Source organism: Pogoniulus pusillus, chromosome 17, assembly GCF_015220805.1.
Source record: "Pogoniulus pusillus isolate bPogPus1 chromosome 17, bPogPus1.pri, whole genome shotgun sequence".
Lineage (NCBI taxonomy): Eukaryota > Metazoa > Chordata > Aves > Piciformes > Lybiidae > Pogoniulus > Pogoniulus pusillus.
This window is the reverse complement of record NC_087280.1, coordinates 1,804,288-1,825,328: the sequence shown is the minus strand read 5'-3', so window position 1 is coordinate 1,825,328 and position 21,041 is coordinate 1,804,288.

Below are 21,041 nucleotides of genomic sequence, written 5' to 3'. Positions count from 1 at the left end.
GGTTTCCTCACATGCCTCCCTGGCTGGCATCTCGAGGCTTCACTCCTCTCCTGCAGCACTCCTCTCCAGAGCAGGACATGAGTCAAGGCATGTCGGGCTGCAGAGCCATGCAGCCCCCACCTCACCTCTGCCCACAGTGAGCAGTGTGATGTCTGGGAAAGGGAGGGCAAGCCACGGCTCAGTGGCACCCTCTAGGCTTAAAGGGCTTCACAGCCCTCTATGGCATTGCTCCAGAGCACCTCTGCTCAAGCCTGACCTCTGAAGTCCCCTCCCAACCCAGATCACTCTCGGATTGCATTCTGAGGCTCCTGCACAGAAGCTGGACCAGGCCAACGCTCTTGTTGCTCACTTTTTTTACACCATACAGCTTTTGAGGCTGAGGGGAAACCAAAACTGTCAGAGAACCATGGAACAGTAGGAGTTCAAAGGCTCCTCTGAAGGTCTTCAAGTCCAACCCCCATGCCAAAGAACAATCACCTAGGGCAGGTCACACAGGAATGAACCCAGATGGGTCCTGAAAGTCTCTGAAGGAGGAGACTGCACAGCCTCTCTGGCCAGCCTGCTCCAGGGCTTTGCCATCCTCACAAGAAGGAAGTTTCTCCTCATGTTGAGGTGGAGCCTCCTTGTGTTCCAGTTTCTGCCCAGCACCAGAACGAGAGGACACAGCCTCAGGCAGAGTGGCAGGAGAGCAGTGGCCTTGCTGTTTGTGTCACCACGATCAGCAGAGCAGAGCTGCCTTTACACAGCACAGGCATGTTTAGCAGCTGTGACCTGTGAGAAGTTCACACTGCATCCCAAGGTCCTCTGCAAGGGGGAAGGTGCAGCCCCCAGGAACAGTTGTACAGTGGCACAGTTAGTGCCCCCCAGGTGCTGCTGGATGGTGATGCTGAGGGCATGCTGCAGGAGAAGGACACGAGGGCAGTGCTGGGGTCCTGAGCAGCCTTGCAGAGCACAAACACAGCAAGGCAGCAGGCAGGGGAGGGCTTCCTTCTGAGGGAAAGAACATGCAGAGAGAGAGCCTCAGGCAGAGTGTGTGCCTGCTTTGGGTGCTGCCCTGCTGGAGAGCAGCTGTGAGGGAAAGGACCTCAGGTGGCCAGCACCAGAACAAGAGGACACAGCCTCAGGCTGTGCCAGGGGAGATTTAGGCTGGAGGTGAGGAGAAAGTTCTTCCCTGAGAGAGTCATTGGACACTGGAATGGGCTGCCCGGGGAGGTGGTGGAGTCGCCGTCCCTGGAGCTGTTCAAGGCAGGACTGGACGTGGCACTTGGTGCCATGGTCTGGCCTTGAGCTCTGTGCTAAAGGGTTGGACTTGATGACCTGTGAGGTCTCTTCCAGCCTTGGTGATACTGTGACACTGTGAGACTGTGATTCTGTGAGACTGTGACACTGTGACTTGGTGAGAGCTCTGGTCAGGCTGCAGGCAGCAGAAGTGAGCACTCAGGGTAGTTAACTACCCCATGGCTGAGCACTTGCAGAGTCAGAGAAGTGTCATGGTTGGAAAAGACCTTTGAGATCATAGAATCAGAGAATCAGTCAGGTTGGCAGGGACCACAAGGAGCAGCCAGTGCCAACCCCCCTGCCATGAGGAAGTCAGAGGCTCCTGGTCTCTCACAAGTGGCTACTGATGAGCTGCTCCCTTCCCTATTCAGCACTTCCAGTCAAGTTTCCAGCACCACTTTTCCCTCTCCAAAAGAATCACAGAATCACAGAAGCAGGCAGGGCTGGAAGGGAGCACAAGGAGCAGGCAGTGCCAACCCCCCTGCCATGCCCAGGGACACCCTACCCCAGAGCAGCCTGACCACAGCCTCAGCCAGCCTGGCCTCAAACACCTCCAGCCATGGGGCCTCAACCCCCTCCCTGGGCAACCCATTCCAGCCTCTCACCACTCTCCTGCTCAACAACTTCCTCCTCCCCTCCAGCCTCACTCTCCCCACCTCCACCTTTGCTCCATCCTCCCCACTCCTGACACTCCCTCACACCCTCCAAAGTCCCTCCCCAGCTTTTTTGGAGCCCCCTGCAGACCCTGCAAGGCCACAAGAAGGTCCCCTGGGAGCCTCCTCTGCTCCAGCCTGCACAGCCCCAACTCTTTCAGGCTGTGCTCACAGCAGAGCTGCTGCAGCCTCTCAGCATCCTCCTGGCCCTGCTCTGGACATGCTCCAGGTCTTCAAGTCCAAACAGTTCCAGTCTGTGAGAACTCTTTCAATGAAAAGGATTCTTCTAACCTCCAACCTAAACCTCCCCTGCTGCAACTTGAGGCCCTTTCTTCTCACCCTAGCACTTGTTGCTAGGGAAAAGAGCCCAACCCTCTGATACATGCACTGCCCTTCAGCCCTACCACAGGATGCCACTGCAAAGAGCCTGACTCCTTCTTCCTGACACCCACCCTTCAGATATCCATCTGTACCTATCAACAGTCCTTCAGGGTCTGCACTTGGCTAAGGCCAGTGCTCTGACAGAGGGGTGAGCAGGGCGAGCCTAAGCTTCTCCTTCAGAGAGGAATGACCTCCTCTAGACGGCAGATGGAGTTGTGAGGTCTTGCTGTTGAGGTCTTCTCCTGCTGGAGTGCTGTTCCAGGGAGGCAACATGGGAGAGAACAAAGGGAGGTGCTGGTCTGTCCTGGTCACAGCTGAGAGGGGGAATTTCACAGCAGTCCCTTCTGAAATCCAGGAAGCAGCAGATGGAGGGAAGGATCTGTTTGCTTTCTGCTGTGCTGTTGCAAAGATGAAGGGATTTTTCCACTGTGTCCTTCAGGCAGAGGCTTTTAGTGGCTTCTCTCTTCTCCTTAGCCCAGAGGAGGAAGACTTTGTATTCCAGAGCACTTCACTGAGGGCTGGCAGTGCTCTGAGGCAGAGCAGCCACTTCCACGAGAGGTCTGTGCTGTGCTCCAAGGCTGGGTCAACAACACCCCAGTGCCCCAGGTTAGCCTGAAGAAGCTTCAGGAAAGCAATCAGCCCTCAGCATTAACCAAGGAGAATCTCTAAGGTGACAGGAAAAGGATGGCAGAAGTCATAACACAGAACCAGAGTGGCTTAGGCTGGAAGGGACCTCACAGGTCAGCTACTCCAAGCCCCCTGCCACGAGCAGGGACACCTCTCTGCTATCTCGGGTTGCTCAAGGCCCTATCCAGTCTGGCCTTCAACACCTCCAGGCAGGAAGCATCCACAGACTCCCTGGGCAACCTGTTTCAGAGTTTTACCACCCTCTGTTGAAGAACTTCTCCCTCAGCTCCAGTCTAGCCCTGCTCTGCCTCAGCTTCAAACCATTCCCCCTTGGCCTGTCTCTAGACACCCTCAGCAAGAGTCTCTCTGCTGCCTTCCTGCAGGATCCCTTCCACTGTTGAAAGGTCCCACCAGAGTCTTCTCTTCTCCAGGCTGAACACCCCCAGCTCCCTCAGCCTGTCCTCACAGCAGAGCTGCTCCAGCCCTTGGATCATCTTCGCAGCCCCCACTGGACTGACTCCAACAGTTCCATGTCCTCTCACAAAGAGCAACACCAGGACTGGATGCAGTCTCAGCAGAGTGAAGAGGCAGAACCCCTTCTCTTGCCCTGCTGGCCATGTTGCTTTTGATGCAGCCTGGGATATGGCTCACAGACTTTCCCAAGGTGTCTCTGGAACCTGACCTGGTTGGTCCCCCACAGGACCTCACAGCCCTGGGAGTCTCCCTGGTGTGCAGGTCACTCTCTTTTGGATGGCTCCCTCTCTGTGTCACACACACACTCCCTAGCCAAGAGGCACCACAGCCCCACAGGACTTAGAGGTGCTGACAACTACACAGGAGAAGGGAACTTTACACCCTCAGAGCCTCAGCAGTCTGCAGGCTCCCATCAGTGGCCAGAGAGCTCAAGCCAGAAGGGACTGTGAGTGACAGCATTTCAGCTTTGTTTCCAGAGCATACACAGGGTTTTCTCTGAGAGCTCATTCCAGCCTCTCCCCTGCTTCTCCTCATGCACCTTGCTTTGTAAAACACTTTCTGGCTGTTCTGTGCAGTCCTTTCCTCTGTCTTGGTCCTAAAGAAGTTTCTGCTCCAAGGAGACCTTACAGCTGCAGTCCAATACATGAAGGGATCCTGCAGGAAGGCTGCAGAGAGACTTTGCTGAGGGTGTCTAGAGACAGGCCAAGGGGGAATGGTTTGAAGCTGAGGCAGAGCAGGGTTAGCCTGGAGCTGAGGAAGAAGCTCTTCAGTGTGAGGGTGGTGAGAGTCTGGAATGGGTTTCCTGGAGAGGCTGTGGATGCCTCCTGCCTGGAGGTGTTGAAGGCCAGACTGGACAGGGCCTTGAGCAACCTGAGCTAGTTGAGAAGTGTCCCTGCTCATGGCAGGGGGGTTGCAGTAGACGATCACAGAATCACAGCAGTGCTCAGATTGGCAAAGCCCTTCAAGCTCCTCGAGTCCAGTCATTAGTTTCACACTGACAAGTCCCAGAGCAAACCAAAGCCCTCAGCACAACATCTCATCACTGTGAAACGCTGTGGTTGGAGAGGGCCACCAGGATCAGCCAGTCCAACCTTCATCCCAGCAGCCTTCAGCACCAGACCACAGCCTCAAGCACCACAGCCACTCTCCTTTTAAACACCCCCAGGGATATGACTCCACCACCTCCCTGGGCAGCCCATTCCAATGCCAATGGAATGTTGGAAAGGACTGCCAGGACCATCCAGTCCAACCTTCATCCCAGCGGACTTCATCACCAAACCATAGCCTCAAGCACCACATCCACTCTCCTTTTAAACCCCCCTAGGAATGGTGACTCCACCACCCCCTGGGCAGCCTGTTCCAGTGCCTGACCACTTGCTCAGCAAAGAACTTCCCTCCAACATCCAACCTAAACCTCCCCTGACACAACTTGAGGCCATTTCCTCTTGTCCTATCATCAGCAATTCAGAAGAGAGCAGCTCCAGCCTCACTGCAACCTCCTTTTAGGTAGCTGTAGAGGACAATAAGGTCCCCTCTCAGCCTCCTCTTCTGCAGGCTGCACACCCCCAGCTCCCTCAGCCACTCCTCATAGGTCATGTTTGCCAGACCTCTCCCCAGCCATGCCTCAGATGATCAAACTAAGTTATTCCATGGTGCTTCTCTGCTCACTGCCTCTTTGTGGGAGAGGTTAGAGGCCTCTTCTGCCCATTAAGACAAATCTGGCTCCATGCACAGCCACAATTACTGCCTTCATTCTATGCCACACCCTCCCACATCCTATGCCTGCTGTCATTCACCCAGGAGGAAACCACCAGGGAGAGTTTTGTCACAGCAAGTTGTGTGGCTGGCACCTCCGGAGGGGGCTCTGGGGCAGAGAGCTTTGCCAGGCACTGCTGTTTATGAGCTGTGCACTTCAATAGGTGGCAGGGGGATGCACAGGAGCACTTCACAGGATGAGCTATGAGACACACAACCACTTCTGGCAGTCTCAGCAGTGGCATTCAGAAGCCACTGCCTCTCAGCAGAGCAACACACAGATCTATTGCAAAGCCTGGTTCAGGGCTGCAGTTAGCAGGGTAAAATGCACCCAGCTGACACTGCTGCACAAGGCACATCCCTCAGCAGCTCAGCCACCCACGAGGAGGCAGAACCAGCCACCCCACTGCTGCAGCCTTCAGTCTGTGCTCGCTGGAGCTGCTGAGGAGGAGAGGAGGGTTGGGAAAGTGGAGCCAAGGTGGCCCTAGGGTGCCTCTGTCCAAGCACTAAGGGCCCACCCAGGGGCAGGCTGTAAGGCAGGACCTGCTAGGATGAGCAGGGTATGGCTGAAGGAGACATCACCTTACCCTGTCCCTAGCCAACAGTCTTCCCACAGCTCTGTGTGTGTGTGACTGGCAACACAGCAGCCAAGCCAGCAGGAGAGAACTGCTCCCCACAAAGACATGGCCAAGAACCCTTCCAGACACAGAGGGGACTGGCACTGAGACAGAATGGCTCTTTCACCCAGCAGGAGTGTGCTTCTGGGGCCAAAGCTGTGGCTCCCAGAGATCTCAGGATCACAGAACTGCTTCAGCTGGAAAAGACACCTAAGGTCATTGAATCCAACCTTCACACAGTATCACAGTCTCACAGTATCACCAAGGTTGGAAGAGACCTCACAGATCATCAAGTCCAACCCTTTACCACAGAGCTCAAGGGCAGACCATGGCACCAAGTGCCATGTCCAGTCCTTCAACCCAACACCACCACAGCCATTAAACCATGTGGCCCCAAGTGCCATGGCCACACCCTTCTTGAACACCTCTAGGGATGGGGACTCCACCAGCTCCCTGGGCAGCCTGTTCCAGTGCCTGACTCCAACCCATCCCCAAAGCTCTTTCCCTCCCTCATGCTCACAAAGATCTGATGGCCCTCCACAGGCCCACGTGGGCAGCACTGCAAGCAAACCTTAAAGACAGCCCTCCCTGGAGCTGTTCAAGGCAAGACTGGACGTGGCACTTGGTGCCATGGTCTGGCCTTGAGCTCTGTGCTAAAGGGTTGGACTTGATGATCTGTGAGGTCTCTTCCAGCCCTGATGATACTGTGAGACTGTGATACTTTATGCAGCCCTGCCTAAACCTTCCTTCCACAGCCTTCTGCCTCAGCAGGGGCTTCAATTACAGCCTCACTGGAAGGCTCCTCAGAGGCCTGGCTTTTAGGAGGTTGCCTGAGCAGCAACAGAAGTAAATGTCAAGCTTCTGCCCTGTGATTGTGCTGACAGTGTTTCACTACACCACTTTGCTAGTCTGAAGCATGTCACAAGGGTGTGATGATGGTTTACAATGCCCTTTGTATCCCAGCACTGAGGTCAGACTGATGGACACCAGACATTTCAAGGCACTACAAATGCCTGGCACTGCTAGGAAGACCCAGTGGATGGGTCAGGTGGATATTAGGACCTCTGGGTGCATGCAACAAAGAATCCAGGGTAGGTGTGACAATGTTCAAGCCACCTCACACTCGTACTCTTCATCAGTATGAACACTGCATGCATTTAGGGGACTGAAGAGGATTTCCAGAGTTTTGTTCTCACAGCTCCTTTCCAAGGATCTGGCATCTGCCACTCATCTCCTCCCTTGCCAAAGACAGCATCTTAAAGTCATGCAACTGCTTCAGTTAGAAAAGCCCTTTAAGAGCATGGAGTCCTACCACTGGGGAGCTGGGGGGGTGCAGCCTGCAGCAGAGGAGGCTCAGGGCAGAGCTCATTGCTGCCTGCAGCTGCCTGCAGGGAGGCTGTAGCCAGCTGGGGTTGGGCTCTGCTGCCAGGCAGCCAGCAGCAACAGAAGGGGACCCAGGCTCAAGCTGTGGCAGGGCAGGTCTGGGCTGGCTGTGAGGAGGAAGTTGTTGGCAGAGAGAGTGATTGGCATTGGAATGGGCTGCCCAGGGAGGTGGTGGAGTGGCTGTGGCTGGAGGTGTTGAAACCAAGCCTGGCTGGGGCACTTAGTGCCATGGTCTGGTTGGTTGGGCAGGGCTGGGTGCTAGGTTGGGCTGGGTGAGCTTGGAGCTCTCTGCCAACCTGCTTGATTCTATGATTCTATCAAGTCTGCTGCTAAACCATGTCCCTCAGCACAACAACTCTGCCTCTTTGAAACACCTTCAAGGATGAGGATTCAACCACCTCCCTGGGCAGCCTGTTCTAGTGTTTGGGAGCCCTTTCAGTGAAGAAATTTCTTCTAATGCCCAAGCTGAACTTCCCCTGGTGCAACTTGAGGCCATTTCCTCCCATTCTATCACTTGTTACTAGGAAGAGACCAACCCCCACCACACTGCAACCTCCTCTCAGGGAGTTATAGACCATGAGAAGGTCTCCCCTGAGCCTCCCTTTCTCCAGGCTAACCAGTCCCAATTCCCTTAGCCTGTCTTCCTCCCACAACGTTCCTGCTGTGGACTTGAACCATCTTTTCCAGAATCAAGGGGACTGTTCTGCCACCATCTCTGACTGCTCAGGGTGCTCAGCAGCACACATGGTGGCTCACTCCTGCTCCAGCAGCTGTGTGTGCTGTGATCAGCCCGGGGTGTGAGTCACCAGCACTGCCCAAAGCCAGCAACTTGGCACAAAACGAATCAAATATCTGAATTTGGATCTTGGATGCCCCCAGCTCCAGCCCCAGTGTTGCAGCCAGGATGGAAGGCATGCCACCTCCCCTGCTGAGGCCTCCAAGGAAGGCAGATTTACAACCATGAGGTAGGGTGTTAGGGAGAAGGGATTCTCAGCACAGACACACTTGCCTCTGCAGGAGCAAGTCTCTGCTGTGTGGTGGTTCAGGTTCTCCAGAACATCCAGATGACTGGCAGCTGATAGCTTCATACTGGGCACATCTTCCACACTGACTCTGGGCACAGACTGTGCTGATAGTAATTAAGTCATTTAAAGTGGGACTAGCATCTTTCCTGCTCGACTCCACTTCTGAAGCAACACACTGCCGAGGAGCATTTTGCAGCTGCCAAGACATGAAAGCCTGTTTGTTATTAACACATCACTACATAATTAGGGGACTTAGCAGGGGGCTGGATATTCACACATCCTCTTTCCTCTGTTGCTGACGGTGCTAGATGAAAGCCTGGAGGTATTCCCTTAGGTGGCAAGCAAAAACGAGTTCTGTGGCACAGGGAGATGGCATTTTCTGCTCTCAGAAGGCCCAGAGTTGGAACAGCATGAGGTGCTGCAGACCCAAGACTGAGCTGTGCTGGCCAAGCTGAGTGGATGTCTGTTGGAGCAGAGCAGCAGTGGGTGCTGAAGCCCAGGGCTGAGATGCGTTGGCAGCGCTCAGCTGGGGAACGCTGCCCAGTGTCTGCGGACACCACCGAGCCTGTGCTTTTACTTAGAGCTCCTCTGCTCATCTGCATGGCTCAGCACAACCCTTCAGCCCCTGAATTTTCCAGGCCTGCATTAGGATCCATCCAAAAAGCCTATCCTCTGCTTTCCCCTACTCCTGGGGATGAGGCACTTAGTGCCATGGTCTAGTTGATTGGTTAGGGCTGGGTGATAGGTTGGACTGGATGATCTTGGAGGTCTCTTCCAACCTGGTTGATTCTATGATTCTATGATTCTATGATTCTATGATTCTATGATTCTATGATTCCTGCCCCAGTTGAAGACACACCAGCAGCCTCCACTGCCCTCCCTGCGTTCAGCTGTCAGCTCTCTTGGACCACCACAGCAGGAAGGCAAGCGCCGACCTCGTGTGGATGCAGAGACACACACTTCTGTTCCAGTTCAGAGCTACGTTGTTCATTCCCAAACCCACATTTACACACAGTGAAATAACAGTTACCCAGTGCCATTTCTCCCCCAAAACATCTGGAGCTTCTGTGTCCCAAAACATATACTCAGATTGATTCCATGTTCCAGAAACATTTCTAAACACAGTGAGATTACTAACAGAATTCAGGAAATAGGCATAGACTCAGACAGGCAAATGCTTAGAAGTTGTGCCAGGGTAGGTATAGGCTGGATGTTAGGAAGAAGTTCTTCCCAGAGAGAGTGATTTCCCATTGGAATGGGCTGCCCAGGGAGGTGGTGGAGGCACCGTCCCTGGGGGTCTTCAAGAAAAGACTGGATGAGGCACTCAGTGCCATGGTCTGGTTGAGTGGCTAGGGCTGGGTGACAGGTTGGACTCGATGATCTTGGAGGTCTCTTCCAACCTGGTTGATTCTATGATTCTATTCTATGATTCTATGATTCTATTCCCAGAGCATATCAATGACAATCCAGAAGACATGGGAACTTACAAACTTTAACAGCCAGCCCCAAAACAGCCATGCAAAAGCATGAATGATTAAGACTCTCAGAATATCCATTTTTTAACTTCCAAATCTTCTCTGAAAGAATTCTTTCTACCTAGCCCCACGTTGGGCGCCAAATAAATTGTCTTGGGTTCAAATGCAGGTTCCCAGAGACTCTAATAAATTTAATAGACCCAATGACAATTTATAGAATTTATAGAGTGCCCTCCCCTCTTCCCCCTCCTTTTCCCAAAAAAAAGACAGGGGGAGAGAGAGAAAGGTAGGGACACCCAAATAAATCAATCTCACTCAATTTGGAAGTTAAAAAGGAAAAGTTTAACAATAACTTAGAAAAGGTATTGGAGGTAGAGGAGTTTACAAAGGATAAGGAAGGGAAAACAGCAAAATACAACAAGGGATGGATACAACCCGAGCAATGTGATGGTGTCTCTGCCTCGTGGCTGCCACGGGGTGTGCTGGTATGCAGTGTGAGTGTGTGTGTCCAGAGGGAGCCAAGGCAAAAGAGGATGAGGAGCAGGAAGTGCTCCTCTTTTATACCACAGGAAGTGGGGGGAGTGGGCTAACCACCACCTGGAGTGTGTCCCACCCCTGGGGAGGGGCCAAGACCCCCAGGGTCAGGTTCAGGGTCACTCCCCCAGGAATGTTAACCCTATATAACTTCCCACTGCAAAGCCTTTCCAATCCAGGCTAAACCAGGCTGGATAAAGCCAGGAGGCTGTGGGATTTCAGGCAGTGAAGCCATGCAGGTGACTGAGAGACACAAAACCTGAACACCTGACTTCCTAAAGCCTAGGGAGCACAGAGAGAGGCAGTCCCACGATGGGAGCGTGGGATGGGGCAGGAGGTAACTGTGTCTGGAGGACAAATCCTACCCCAGGGGTCACAGAATCTCAGTCCTCTGGAAATGACCCTCCTGGAAACCAGCCCTCCTGCTGAACTAAAGCAGGGCACCCACAGCAGCTTGCCTTGCATCACAATGTCCAGCTGGGGTCGGAGTCTCTCCAGGGGAGACTCCATCACCTCTCTGGGCAGCCTGCCCCAGGACTCCAGCACCCTCACACCAAAGAATTGTCTCCTCCTGTTCAGATGGAACATCTGTGCTAGTTTGAAGCTAGCTAGAACGTTTTGGTGAGAAGAATTAGATTACAGGCTGTAAAAGGGAAACAATGGTGGTGATAGCTACTTCACTCATAGGCTTGCTGAGATGTGTAAGAACAAGAACATAAATACAGATAACAGAGTCTCTCTCTGGCTTTGCAGGCTGCACTTCTCTCTCTAACCTAACCTGCCATCTGTGTGACTAATCCATCTGCTTCCTAACCCCTCTGGCCGACCCTCCAAGCTTCCTTGAGCACAAGGCAAAGTCTTGGGTAAGAGGAAGGTGGAAGGGTGGTTGGGAGCCCCTCCTGGGGACTCAGGTTTCTGGGAGGGCTGCTCTGTGTCTGTATTACCTTTAACTTGTGTGTTTCTGCCTACAGCTGTATAGATTGCAACTATCTGCTTGTACATTGTGCTAAGCTGTAAGTATAAAGCTTCATTCAATCTCCAGAGCTGCTGAGTCTAGTCTGGGTGATTTTCCAAAGTGGGGGGGGACACAGGAGGAGCACCCAAACCATCACAACATCCTGCATTCCAGTTTGTGCCCTTTGCTCCTTGTCCTGTCACTGGGCACCACTAACAAAAGTCTGCTCCCATCCTCTTGCCCTTCACCCTTTAGCTCTTGCTGAGCACTGAGAAGATCCCCTCCGGGGCTGCTCTTCTCCAAGATCAACAGCCCCAAGGCTCTCTGCCTTTGCTCCTCACAGGTGCTCCAAGCCCCTCAGCACCTTTGTAGGATCTGCTGAACTCCCTCCAGTAGTTGCCTGTCTCCCTTGAAGTGCTGCTGGTGTTTGTAGCACTTTGGCTACAACAACCCATGCAGAGATACAGGCTGGGGTCAGAGTGGCTGAGAGCAGCCAGACAGAGAGGGATCTGGGGGTGCTGATTGATACCCACCTGAACATGAGCCAGCAGTGTGCCCAGGTGGCCAAGAGAGCCAGTGGCATCCTGGCCTGCATCAGCAATGGTGTGGCCAGCAGGAGCAGGGAGGTCATTCTGCCCCTGTACTCTGCACTGGTTAGACCACACCTTGAGTGCTGTGTTCAGTTCTGGGCCCCCCCAGTTTAGGAGGGACATTGAGATGCTTGAGCGTGTCCAGAGAAGGGCAACGAGGCTGGGGAGAGGCCTTGAGCACAGCCCTACGAGGAGAGGCTGAGGGAGCTGGGATTGGTTAGCCTGGAGAAGAGGAGGCTCAGGGCAGACCTTATTGCTGTCTGCAACTACCTGAGGGGAGGTTGTGGCCAGGAGGAGGTTGCTCTCTTCTCTCAGGTGGCCAGCACCAGAAAGAGAGGACACAGCCTCAGGCTGTGCCAGGGGAGATTTAGGCTGGAGGTGAGGAGAAAGTTCTTCCCTGAGAGAGTCATTGGACACTGGAATGGGCTGCCCGGGGAGGTGGTGGAGTCGCCGTCCCTGGAGCTGTTCAAGGCAGGACTGGACGTGGCACTTGGTGCCATGGTCTGGCCTTGAGCTCTGTGAGGTCTCGTCCAACCCTGATGTTACTGTGTTACTGTGTTCTTAGCTGCAGCTAGAGACGCTGCCCCAGGCGTTACACACACACACAGCCTGGTTGAAAGGACAATAAAGGAATTCAAAGTCTGGGAAGAGCTCCTCCTCCTCCTCCTTCCACACTGTGCCCAGGTCTACAGCTTGGGCTGGCCAAAGCAGGTCAAAGTGTGCTAGTTTGAAGCTAGCTAGAATGCTTTGGTGAGAAGCATTAGAAAGGAGGCTGTGAAAAGGAAACAATGGGGATGTCTACTGCACTCATAGGCTTGCTGAGATGCATAAGAACAAGAACATAAACACTGATAAGGGAGTCTCTCTCTGGGCTTTTTGGGCTGCACCTCTCTCTCTAACCTGCCTGACTGATCTTTCTGCTTCCTAACCCCCCTGGCCAACCCTCCAAACTACCTTGAGCATAAGGCAAAGTCTGGGGTTAAGGTAGAGGGGTGGGGAGAAGGTGGGAGGGTGGCTGAGGGCCCTGCAGACTGGTTTCTGGGCGGGCTGCTGTGTGTCTGTATTGCCTTCTCAGCTTGCCTGTTTCTGTCTGCAGCTGTACAGGTTGTACATACCTGCTTGGACATCGTGTTAAGCTCTAAGTGCAAAGCTGCATTCAATTCCCACCTGGTTGAGGCATTTTGACAAGTGTGGGGGAGGCAGGTAGCACCCAAACCATCACACAAAGGGAACAAGTTCCCTTCAGCAAGGAGTAAAGCCGACTGCTTCAGGCTTGGGAGTTCAGATTAAGATGGAACAGGCTTTCAGAGCTGCTTTCTGAATCATAGAATCATAGAATCATAGAATCATAGAATCACAGAATCAACCAGGTTGGAAGAGACCTCCAAGATCATCCAGCCCAACCTAGCACCCAGCCCTGCCCAACCAACCAGACCATGGCACTAAGTGCCCCAGGCAGCCTTGGCTGCAACACCTCCAGCCACAGCCACTCCACCACCTCCCTGGGCAGCCCATTCCAATGCCAATCACTCTCTCTGCCACCAACTTCCTCCTCACATCCAGCCTAGACCTACCCCAGCACAACTTGAGCCTGGGTCCCCTTGTTCTATTGCTGGTTGCCTGGGAGAAGAGACCAACCCCACCTGGCTACAACCTCCCTGCAGGCAGCTGCAGACAGCAATGAGCTCTGCCCTGAGCCTCCTCTGCTGCAGGCTGCACCCCCCCAGCTCCCTCAGCCTCTCCTCACAGGGCTGTGCTCCAGGCCCCTCCCCAGCCTTGCTGCCCTGCTCCAAACACCTTCCAGCACCTCAACATCTCTCTTGAATTGAGGGCCCAGAACTGGACACAGCACTCAAGGTGTGGCCTGAGCAGTGCTGAGCACAGGGGCAGAATAACCTCCCTTGTCCTGCTGCCCACACTGCTCCTGAGCCAGCCCAGGATGCCATTGGCTCTCTTGCCCACCTGGGCACTCTGCTGGCTCAGCTTCAGCTTACTATCTATCAGTACCCCCAGGTCCCTTTCCTCCTGGCTGCTTTCCAGCCACTCAGTCCCCAGCCTGTAGCCTTTCACCTGCTCTGCCTCCTCCCCTTTTGTTCATCTTCTCTGCTGGTTTGAGGCTAATTGTTACTGAGAGAAATGCAATCCTTCGCTGTGAGAAGGAAGAAGAAACACAACAGTAACCTCTGCCACCATTCTTCTGCTGAGAAACACAACTAGTCCAAACAGAGACAGAACAGGCACTTCACACACACTGCTCAGCTCTCACCCCGGGCTGTGCCTTCTTCCTGCTGCTCTGGGCTCTGCCTGGCTCTGCCTTGAACTCTAATCCACCTAACCCCTTTTTTCCTCTAACCTCCTTGATGTCTTCTTTGAGATCTCACCTCAGACCTCCAGAGTTATCACACGAGATCTACGTGGGTTGATCTGGTTATTTCTGAGGGAGGGAAAGAAGGAGGGGGAAGGGGGCTTGGGTCTGGAACCATCCTGGGGACAGTTTCTGGGAGGGGCACTGTGTTTCTGGGTAATTTAACGTGTGTATATTTCTGTATAGCTGCTTGTACATTGTGCTAAGCTGTAAATAGAGCTGCAGCCCTCAATTTCCAGCTGTCTGGGTGATTTTCTTAAGGGGAGGGAGGGGAGGAGGGGACAGGTAACTCCCAGACCATCACATGTTCATTGCTGTTCCTCTTTCCTCCTGCCTAACCAGAGGCTGTCAAACCCCCCCCACAGATCAAACCCAGCTCATGGTCAGAGAAGTAGCCTCAGCCAGGTCATTACAAAGCTCACACAGGAAGGTCTGACAGCCCTGGGGGGCTGCTGGGAGCACATGTGGTGCGGCCAGCCCTCCACAGAGGCAATGCCTCTCTTTTGTCTTCCTCCTGCAGACGAAGTCTTTTCTCCCTCCCTCTTTTGCCAAAGGGAACAAGTTCCATTTCCAATAACTGAAGACTGATTGAAACCACCCCCACCCCCAGTCACAAGAAACTCATACCATGAAACAGTGACAAGAAAAAGAATCTCTTCTACAAAGGCCTTCGAATAACCACAGAAAGGAAACAAAGGAAAACTGTTGCCATCAAGTGTGGATTTAACTCTTTCCATCCCAAAATCCACCAAGTGCCCTTCTCTTGCCCTGCTTTTAATAAAAGCAGTCCAGGGAAAAAGTCTCTCAGTACACAGAAAATAGAACCAAGCAGGCTGGCAGAGAGCTCCAAGCTCAGCCAGCCCAACCTAGCACCCAGCCCTGCCCAACCAACCAGACCATGGCACTAAGTGCCCCAGCCAGGCTTGGCTGCAACACCTCCAGCCACAGCCACTCCACCACCTCCCTGGGCAGCCCATTCCAGTGCCAATCACTCTCTCTGCCAGGAACTTCGTAACAACATCCAGCCTGTATTTTCCCCAGCACAGCTTCAGCCTGGGTCCCCTTGTTCTATTGCTGGCTGCCTGGGAGAAGAGCCCAACCCCACCTGGCTACAACCTCCCTGCAGGCAGCTGCAGGCAGCAATGAGCTCTGCCCTGAGCCTCCTCTGCTGCAGGCTGCACCCCCCCAGCTCCCTCAGCCTCTCCTCACAGGGCTGTGCTCCAGGCCCCTCCCCAGCCTTGCTGCCCTGCTCCAAACACCTTCCAGCACCTCAGCATCTCTCTGCAATGCAGGAGCCCAGAACTGGACACAGCACTGCAGGGGTGGCCTGAGCAGTGCTGAGCACAGGGGCACAAGAACCTCCCTTGTCCTGCTGCCCACACTGCTCCTGAGCCAGCCCAGGATGCCATTGGCTCTGCTGCCCACCTGGGCACTGCTGCCTCCTCTGCAGCTCCTCTCTGCCAGCACCCCCAGCTCCCTCTCTGCCTGCCTGCTCTCAGCCCCTCTGGCCCCAGCCTCTAGTGCTGCTTGAGGTCGTTGTGGCCAAAGTGCAGAACCCTGCACTTGGCCTTGTTCAGTCTCGTCCCATTGGCCTCTGCCCACCCATCCAGCCTGGCCAGGTCCCTCTGCAGGGCTCTGCTACCCTCCAACAGCTCCACAGCTGCTCCTAGCTTGGTGCCATCTGCAAACTGACTGCTGCTGGACTCAATCCCCTGCTCCAGAGCATCAATAAAGATACTGACCAGGACTGTGCCCAGCACTGATAAAATTGTTCATGGAGCTCACAGAGGCCAAAAGTGGCTGCATCTGGAGGCTGAGGACTCGGGGTTGACAAAACACTCACCGTGAGTCAGCAATGGGCACTGGCAGCCCTGCAGGCAGTTGTGTGCTGGGCTGCACTCAAAGCAGGGAGAGCAGCAGGACAGGGAGGGGACTCCACCCCTCTGTTCTGCAGCACTGCCTCCAGTTCTGGTGCTCCAAGCACAAGAACATGGAGCTGCTAGAGTGGGTCCAGAAGAGGGCACAAAGATGATCCAAGGGCTGGAAAACCTCCCTGTGGGGACACACTGGAACGCTGAGGCTGCTCAGTCTGAACAAGTAAAGGCTCTAGAACGACTGCCTTCCAGAAGGGGGCCACAAGAAAGCTGGGGTGAGACTTCTGACAAGGGCTTCAGGTGATAGGAGAGCAATGGATTGAAGCTTGAGGAGGGCAGATTGGGACTGGATACTAGGAAGAAATTCCTGACAGTGAGGGTGGTGAGACACTGGCACAGGGTGCCCAGGGAGGCTGCGGATGATCCCTCCCTGGAGGTGCTCAAGGCCAGGTTGGATGAGGCTTTGAGCAACCTGGGCTAGTGGGAGGTGTCCCTGCCTATGGCAAGGGGGTTGGAACTGGATGACCTTTAAGGTCCCATCTGACACAAACCATTCTGTGATTCCTCCTGCACAGCTTCTGTTCTCATGTGGGAACAGTGCCTGTTTGGGCTGTATAAAAGCCAGCTTGAGTGCAACGGGCAACAAGGCAAACACACTGCAGTAGCATCAACCAATCACCCCAAAATGAAATCATGCTTTAATTCCCTCCAGCACTGCTGTGTCAGGTAGGTCATCTGCTGGCAGCCTAACCCTCTGCTGACACAGTGCTGATAAGAGGGTCCCTGCACTGTGCCCATGCTGTGCCTGCCCTTCAGACATCTAATTATGGCATCCAGGGACAAGGCTACAAATACAGCTGCTCCCCGGGGGCAATACCTGATTGCAGGGAGGGATTCTAGCAGGTGTTTGCTCTGCTCTCACCCAGCACAGCCTTGCCTGCTCAAAGGTCCCTGCAGAGGGACCTGGCCAGGCTGCATGGGTGGGCAGAGGCCAATGGGATGAGACTGAACAAGGCCAAGGGCAGGGTTCTGCACTTTGGCCACAACAACCCCAAGCAGCACTAGAGGCTGGGGACTGAGTGGCTGAGAGCAGGCAGGCAGAGAGGGAGCTGGGGGTGGTGGGAGAGAGGAGCTGCAGAGGAGGCAGCAGTGCCCAGGTGGGCAGCAGAGCCAGTGGCATCCTGGGCTGGCTCAGGAGCAGTGTGGGCAGCAGAACAAGGGAGGTTCTTGTGCCCCTGTGCTCAGCACTGCTCAGGCCACCCCTGCAGTGCTGTGTCCAGCTCTGGGCTCCTGCATTGCAGAGAGATGCTGAGGTGCTGGAAGGTGTTTGGAGAAGGGCAGCAAGGCTGGGGAGGGGCCTGGAGCACAGCCCTGTGAGGAGAGGCTGAGGGAGCTGGGGGGGTGCAGCCTGCAGCAGAGGAGGCTCAGGGCAGAGCTCATTGCTGCCTGCAGCTGCCTGCAGGGAGGCTGTAGCCAGCTGGGGTTGGGCTCTGCTGCCAGGCAGCCAGCAGCAGAAGAAGGGGACCCAGCCTCAAGCTGTGGCAGGGCAGGTCTGGGCTGGCTGTGAGGAGGAAGTTGTTGGCAGAGAGAGTGATTGGCATTGGAATGGGCTGCCCAGGGAGGTGGTGGAGTGGCTGTGGCTGATGGTGTTGAAGCCAAGCCTGGCTGGGGCACTTAGTGCCATGGTCTGGTTGGTTGGGCAGGGCTGGGTGCTAGGTTGGGCTGGGTGAGCTTGGAGCTCTCTTCCAGCCTTGTTAATTCCATGATTCTATGAAGTAGAGGGCTGTGGAGAAGCACAAGAGCCTGGCAGGCCTGTCCCCCAGCAGGAGGTTGTGATGAATTACACAAAAGAATGAGCTGTATTAATTTTGGTATCCAGGGGAGGATTGTTAACAACTGTGCAAACTGTTTCCTAGCATTGAATCTCACCAGAACACTTAATTCACAAGGTTCAAAATGCACTGTTTGGTAATTTAACCACACAGAGAACAGGCAAAACTGGAACACTTGTTTCTTAAAGTGGCAAATGCAAACACTACACTGGAAGAGAAGGTTCTTGTGGTTAATTATACTGCTTAGCCACTAGAGGACACAGGAAGCTCCTTTCTGCTTATGGCAGAAAGCAATTAGTGAATTATAAGAGGCTTTAAGTATTTACTCACAAAATAGTATCAGACAGTCCCCAAAGCATGTGGAGGGGTTGCTGTCAGGGGTCTCAAAGCCTTTAGAGGCTTTGGTGTTTCCCAGGCTCTTTTTTCAGGAAGCTGGGAGTCTACAGCATAGTCTCTGACCTGGTCCCACTTGATTCCCGATTCAGCAGAAGCCTTGCAGAGGGGCAGGCAAGCTGCAATGCCCTGAGCAGTCTTGGCACAGTGTCAGGCTGGCTGTGCAGGCATTTAGGGCCTGTTCCTGCTAAACTCGAGGCAGTGGAGTTTCCAGGCAGTTCAGCCTGCAGTGAGGCAGCAGCAGCAGCTCTGTGCTACCTGCTCAGCCCTTTTTACCACTACAGCCTGAGCCTAATGGGCCCTTGGATGTAGATTAGGCAGTCAGAATGGCACTTTGCCAAGCCTGACCACAGCAGGTGAAGCCAGGGCTTCATTTTCCTTTCCTATGGTTGCTCTCCCAGGCACAGGAGGAGGGGGAGCACGGGAACATGTCTGGACAAGCCAGAGTCCTTCGACTCGGTGCCTCCAGGTTCTTTGCCCTCTTTCCCACGGCTGTTTCTCCCCACAGCAGGAGTGGGGCAGAGCAGAAAAGCAGGCCTGGGCAAGCCAGGACATGGAGAAGCCCATTTTTAGCCTATTTAGGCCTAGCACAACAGAGGTTCAGCAGCATGGAAGCAAGCAAGGGCTCACAAACACACACGGACCAAATGGGATCGAGAAGAGCACTGAAGGGGAGAAGAAAGAAGCAAGAGTGAAGCTGCTCAAACAACAAAGCCTCCTGACCAACCCCACAAACCACCTGAGCAAGGGACAAGGGGGATTACATCGTAACAGGCCAGCTCTGCTGGGCTGAACCTAGGTCTGGGAGGAGATGAAGATAATCACCTCTTCCACAGGGCACTTCAGCAGGTAGTTTATTTGAGGAGAAAGAGAACTGTTTGGAGGACTGCTTCCAGAACAGGGAGGGTGGTGAGGCCTCTAGCTTGATTTCAGGAGTCTGTTCTTAACAGATCATCACATCAGCAAATGAGACTCAGAAAAATCAGTCAGTGCTCCTGCACACCATCTGCTGCCAGGTGAGGAGGCATTGTCTTACTCCCTCCTTCCCTTGTAATTCCAGTCCCAATCATCTCGTTTGTCCTACACACTTTTACACCCTTGGTCTTCAGCTGCTCTGAAGAGCAACTTCACAAGAACTGAACAAACAAGCAAAGAATTGTGGGGGTTTTTTTGGTAAGGACTGGTCACAGCCATCCCACACAGGGCTACAGGCTGGGGACAGAGCAGCTGGAGAGCAGCCAGGCAGAGAGAGACCTGCAGGTACTGGCTGACAGCAGTTGAATATGAGCCAGCAGTGTGCCCAGGTGGCCAAGAAGGCAAATGGCATCCTGGCCTGCATCAGGAATAGTGTGGCCAGCAGGACCAGGGAAGTCTTTCTGGTCCTGTACTCAATACTGGTTAGGCCATACCTTGAGTGCTGTGTCCAGTTCTGGGCCTCTGTGTTTAATAAAGGTGTTGAGGTGCTTGTACATGCCCAGAGAAGGACACCAAGGCTGGTGTGCAGACTGAGGGAGTTGGGGGTGTTCAGCCTGGAGGAGGTTCAGGGGGGATCTTACTGCTCTCTACAACTACCTGAAGGGAGGTTGTAGCCAGGTGGGGTTGGTCTCTTTTGCCAGGCAATCAGGGACAGAACAAGAGGATGCAGCTGCGCCAGGGCAGGTTCAGGCTGGATGCTAGGAAGAAGTTCTTCACAGCAAGAGTGACTGGCATTGGAATGGGCTGCCCAAGGAAGGGGTGGACTCCCCATGCCTGGAGGTGTTTAGGAGAGGCACTTGGTACTGTGGTTTAGTTCATTAGGAGTGCTAGGATGGACTCGATGATCTCAAAAGTCTTCTCCAACCTGGTTAATTCTGTGACAGTAAGAAGAGAGAATCTGAAGGGCAGCCACACAACCCCAGGGTCAGTTATGAAGTCATAATATCTGCTGCTGTAGGTGACCTGTTGACTGAATACCAACCCCTGCACACTAAAACCAAACCCAGAGTCAACAAAATCCCCTCTCCTGCTAGCACACCTCCATTTGTACTCTTTGTTTTGCCAAAGGAGACGACAATCACTCACAACACAGAGCTGAGTAAGAAGCTGATCAGCTGCCTCAGCCAACGCACCGTGGTGTGCAGTTGTCAAACTCTGGCAGATTTTTGTCACAAGCCTTGGAGTTAACGAGTCTGAGCTTTCTGAAGCAGCCCAGAAAAGCCCCCCGCGCTTCATTAAAAAGGGAAACCTCCCTTCTGAGCTGCTACATCACCCCTGTGAGGGCATGAAGCAGACAACGAAGGATGCTGGCTCCCACTTCACCCGGCACAGGCTGCCTCAGGAGGCGTGTGGGCAGAGCTGGTGGAGCTCCCTCACCCTGCAGAGGGCACTGAGGCCAAGAAGAGATGCTGCTCTATGGAGGAAGCGAAAGTGTACGCCCTGGCCACTGATGAGCCCAGGCCAGTAACCGGTGTGCTGAACAGCAGCTCTTAATGCAGAGCCATTGGTGTGAGACAGGGCAGAGAAACTCGGGTACAGCAGAGAACGGAATACACCCACAAAGAGCTGGGCAGCACAGCGAAGAGGAAAGGGGCGAGCATGAGGGAGAAGCCAGGGGAGCAGAAGCTGGAGCAGCGCAGCGCTTAGGCACAATGCCCCCAGACGCGCTCCAGCCCAGCGCTGCCCACACCGCGCAGGCCACGCCCGGACAGCAGCAGCAGCGGCGGCGGCGCAGCGCTCACTGCAGGCTCCTCGCCGCGGCAGCAGCCTCCCGCCGCCCGGCTCCCCCCGGCCACTCTGCCCACAGCGGACCCGAGGGCACCCCGGAGCCCGCCGCTCCTCCCGCCGCCCGGCT